Source organism: Cebus imitator, unplaced genomic scaffold (genome assembly GCF_001604975.1).
Source record: "Cebus imitator isolate Cc_AM_T3 unplaced genomic scaffold, Cebus_imitator-1.0 Scaffold55, whole genome shotgun sequence".
Lineage (NCBI taxonomy): Eukaryota > Metazoa > Chordata > Mammalia > Primates > Cebidae > Cebus > Cebus imitator.
Genome location: NW_016107370.1, coordinates 779,459 through 785,014, shown reverse-complemented (window position 1 = coordinate 785,014; position 5,556 = coordinate 779,459).

Genomic DNA, 5,556 nt, shown 5'->3' with positions numbered 1-5,556 from the left:
GAAAGTATTCAAACTGGTATGGTTAGAATGCTACCATGAAAAGATGTTTCAATTTACCTGAAATAAATACAGAGCAAAATGATTTTGATAGGCCATCTTCACCTATTAATTTTGCAAAAACAAGAAAGTTTAGTAATGCACTGTTAAGCCTGTGGCAAAACCAGCCTTCTATTTTATTATTGATAGGTCTATAAATTGATGAAACTCTAGGAAAGGCAATTTAGCCATAACCATTAAAATTTTAAGTGTATATTCCCTTTGACCTGGCAATTTGACCTTCTCAAATTCATCCTGCAGATATATTTGCCCACAAGGGAAATGACATGTATGGTGATTATACTGCAGCACTGTTTCTCATGGCAAAATATTGGCAGTAAGCTAGCAATCCATCTGTTTAACTACAGTTAAATGAACTAAGGTCCATCCCAACAACAAGATACAATGAAACTATAATGGGAGCTAAAGGAGAAGAATGAAAGATCTTCATTCACTGCAGAGCGAGAGGAGCCAGGTGCAGAACCGTATGTATGGTGACAACCTTTCATATAAAATAGAAAAAAGAGGAGGTGATGAAATTGAGGTGGAGAGTCGATACGATTCCAATTTGAAATCCCTCAAGAATTTTTTTGGTAAAAATTGATAAGCTGATTCTAAAATTCATCTGGAAATGCAAAGGACCTAGAATAGCCAAAAGAACTCTGCAGAAGAAAACCAAAGTTGGCGGAAGAACACTTCTTGATCTTGAAAACTGTTACCAGCATGGGCTGAAGAACCGCTTGCTGGGTACTATGCTGACTGATTGGGGAACAGGCTCATAGGGACCTCAAACTTCAGAGTCATTTGATTTACCCGTGCAACAAAGCTGCACATGTACCCTTTATAATAAAAGTCAAAATTTTTAAAATAAAATAAATGTGAAATTAGGGACAAAAAAGAGAAAACTGTTATAAAGCAACAGCAATCAAAACAGCATAGTAATGGCTTAAAGAGAGCAGACAGATGGACCCTAATAGAGTCCATAAATAAATCCACACATCAATGGACAACTGATATTTAACAAGGTTACAAAAGCAATGAGGTGGAGAAAGGATGACCTCAACAAATGGTGCCAGGACATTTGATATCCACATACAAAAAAATGAACTTGGATCCCTACCTGAAACTATACCTTGTCTTCACAAAAGATCTGAACACACACTTCAACAGAGAAGACATAAGTAAGGCAAAAAAGCACATGAAAAGATGCTCAACCTCATTAGCCACTAGGGAAATGCATTAGAAAACTTTTTGGGGTGATGAATTTGTTCCCTAACACCAATTGTGGTGATGGTTTCATGCGTATACACATACGTTAAAACATATCAAATTGCACATTTTAAATGTGTGTACTTTGTCATATATATATATATTGGTTGGGGGGGGTGTTTTGTTTTGTTCTTTTTTGAGATGGGGTCTCACTCTGTCACCCAGGCTGGAGTTAGCTCACTGCAACCTCCACCTCCTGAGTTCAAGAGATTCTCCTTCCTCAGCCTCCTAAGTAACTGAGATTACAGGCATGTGCCACCATGCCTGGCTAATTTTTGTAATTTTAGTAGAGACGGGGTTTCACCATGTTGGCCAGGCTGGTCTCAAACTCCTGACCTCAGGTTATCTGCCCACCTTGGCCTCTCAAAGTGCTGGGATTACAAGCGTGAGCCACCGCACCCAGGCTGTTGTAAATTACTTATGCCTCAAAAAAAAAAAAAAAAAGCTGTTTTAAAGAAAGGAAGGAAGGAATAAAGGAGTTAGACTGGGAGGAATACTGTCATATTTTCAACAAGAATTTCTAGATATAAAAGAGACTAGCGAAAGTGGTTATGAGGAATGAGACTTTTAAATATGGAATTACCTTTTTATACTTTTAAAATTAAAAATATTTTGAACCATATGAATATATTTCTATTTCAAAAATTAAACAATAAAAATAGAAATGATTTTTAGGCCAAAGGGAGTAATTTGAGTTAATATTTTTCCTGCTTAAGTCACAAAGCCTCCCAAACTGAGTCTCGCCCAAGCCCACAAGTTTCTCACTAGAACAGCAACCCCAGCTCTTCACATTGTCCTCTGGGGTGACTGGCAGTGCCCAGAGATGGGGACTTCCTGCTCATGGTTATAGACAGAGAGCAGTGTGTTTTGCTAGGCCATTTACATGCACACACATTTTCTTTGCCCTCAGAAGAGTCTGGGTAACATCTTAAAGTCGTGTCAAAATAGTGGAAAGCACCAATGGAATTTGAAAGAATGTTTCAAAGACCAGTATGGTCTTTATTGTCCAATTAATTGTCAGCTAAGATGACCTCAGTAATAAGAAGCATAGGAAGAAATAACTCTCACAGTTTTAAAATCATCAGGAATTTTGCTTCGAAACCTGAATAAAATAGTAATGCAGGTATTAACAATAAAGGAGGAAGGAAAATTTTAATATGAACAGAAATTTAAACTTCCTGATCTAGGATGGTGGTTAAAAATCCAAGGTGCTGGCCAGGCGCAGTGGCTCACGCCTGTAATCACAGGACTTTGGGAGGCCAAGGTGGGAGGATCACTTGAGGTCAGGAGTTGGAGACCAACCTGACCAACATGGTGAAACCCCATCTTTCAATTAAATTTAAATACAAAAATATTAGCCAGGTGTGGTGGGGCATGCCGGTAGTCCCAGCTACTCAGGAGGCTGAGGCAGGAGAACTGCTTGAACCCAGGAGGCAGAGATTCCAGTGAGCCGAAATTGCATCACTGCACTCCAGCCTGGGCCACAGAGCAAGACTCCATCTCAAAACAAAACAAAACAAAACAAAACAAAAAAACAAAATCCAAGCCACTCGGGCCAAGTTTAAGATATAGATTGTCTCACTCCAGATAACCTGTTTATGATTTCCATTTGGAAAGATGTCCCTGATCCTTTGGCCCCTGTTGTGAGAATGTTGCAATTATTTCAGGCTGCTGTAAACCCTGAAATGTCTCCTTGTTTCTTTTCCACGAGAGGATTAAAGATATTGGATCTGGCTTGTGAAGTGTACGTGGGAGGGTTTTTTAGTCTAGCATTTCTCATCAGGAATCAATTCTCCCAGTTGATAAGAATCAACCTTTAGAATAGAGGTTGATTTGTCCACTGGGAGTCATCTTGCAGTTTCATTATAAAATGGTTCTGCTGAGCCAAGCTGCATGATGAATAAACCAGTCTATGGAAATCCTATAGGAGGTTTTCTGTTACCATCCATTTGGGGGTTCCCACCTACCTTCAGCTACCTTATTTAAATTTTGTGTGAACAACGTAAAAACTTTGTGCTTATTGAAGTGTTTAATAAAAATAACACAAAGGACTGTTTCTAAAGGAGCTCTGAAAGTTCAAGATTCTAGAAAACTTGTATCAAGATTTTATTACTGCAAACATCTTGAGTAAATAAGAACTCAGAAGGGCTCTTTCATATTTACTGAATTTGTCAAAGACTGAGCTATTTTATAGGATTTTGTGGCTTCGGGGGTAAATATTTTTATGACCTGTTCCAAAAACAACAACCACCAAAATAAATAAATAAATAAATAAATAAATAAAATAAAAAACCCAAACCTGATTAACTCAGATATCATCAGCTGAGCTTCTGAGACCCACAGAGACCCCTTAAGAGCCTCGACTCCTGCTAAACTAATACATGACTGTTCTTCAAACTAACCAAGAGACTTCATTGCTTTTAGAGAACACAATTAATTCTGCTTTGAAAGTTTCCCCACCTCTACAGAGAAAATGTTCTTTGACTCTGTCTTCACCTTTCTTAACAGCGATCCCAAATCCTACATCGTACCCAGATCAATTCAGTGAAGAAGCTAGCCTGGGCTAAAGCTATTTGTACCTTTAAAAAGCAACAGGGCCAGGTGCAGTGGCTCACGCCTGTAATTCTAGCACTTTGGGAGGTTGAAGTGGCTGTATCCCTTGAGCCCAAGAGTTCGAGACCAACCTGGGCAACAGGGAAAAATCCCCAAACCCCATCTCTACAGACACACACACACACACACACACACACACACACACACACACACACAAAATTAGACAGGCAATATGGCGTGTGCCTGTAGTCCCAGCTACTTTTGAAGCTGAGGTGGGAAGATCACCCCTATCTCAAAAGAATAAATAAAAAAATAAATAAGAAGCAATGGCAAGCCACAGCATACACAGTCTGGTAAACCTGTAAGGATGTTGGGGTGAACCCTCAGAGCAGAAGGAAGCCCATGGAAGGTTGCTAGACAGAGAATGAAATGAAAATGTGTTTATACTTGTAAACGTTCACCCTGGCTAGAGTGTGAAGATTAGACTGGAGAGGTTTGGGGAATCCAGAGATAGGCGGAGAGGTTAGCCAGAGGGAGGATGCGACTTGCATTGCACTGGAGGGAAAGGATGGATGTCAAAGCATGAAGGTTTGTAGGTTTCAAGGGAGGGCTGTCAGAGAGCACCCATTTAATGACTTGAAGCAAGAGACCAGTCATTTGCTGAGATTCGGGGCTGTGGGAAGGACCTATAATTTGAGACATTCTGAAATTCTGTCCAGAAAGCCCACTGTTGAGGGAAGCAAGGTTTAGTGAGGGGGGTGAATTGGGACAGGAGGTCCACCAAGCAGCTCTTAGCAGTTTAAAGGCTTAAAGTTGTGATTCATGCATATCACGGAACAAAAGAATAACAGTGATTAACTATTAATGCCATTTATATCCCAATTCAGAAGGCTTACTGGATGTCAAGCACATGTTAGGCATTTTGGTACACTTGATCTCATGTTATCCTCACAATAACCTTCCCAGTGAAGGGTTATTATCACTTTACGATTGAAACATCTGTGGCTCAGAAGGGTTAAGAAACTTGACCAGGGTCACCAAGCCAGAAAATGAGTTCTGTGATCTGGCTTCATTCAGAGCTCTGACTGTACAGGTGCTACCACTGTTCGCCCTTCTTAAAGAGTGAGATACAGCGGGACTTTCAAATGATTGTAATTTTTTTTAGTGAGAGATAAGGTGCTTACAAGCAAGCAGCGTGTGATCATGAAAACGCCTGGGAATCACTGAAGCAAACCTAAGTGCTTAAACTTAACTACAGGAAAAAGAAAGTTAAGGTTTTGGATCCTCAAATTAATAGTTTCATCATAACGATAATTCCCACTTTTAGTTTGCCGTTTACAAGCAATTTTATTTTTTATTGCATCTGTCATCTATCTATCTATATTAATTAGAGGCAGGGTGTCGCTCTGTAGCCCCAGGCTGGAGTGCAGTGACGTGATCACAGCTCACTGCAGCCTCAACCTCCCTGGTTCAAGCGATCCTCCCACCTCAGACTCCTGAGTAGCTGGGACCACAATTCCATGCCACTAAGCCCGGCTAATTTGTGTATTTTTTGAAGAGAAGTGGGGGCGGAGGGATGGTCTCACCACGTTGCCCAGGCTGGTCTTGAACTCAAGGCCTCAAGCAATCCCCTCCGCCCCCACTCTCCGCCTCGCCCTCCGAAAGTGCTGGGATTACAGGCGTGAGCCACCGCCCTCG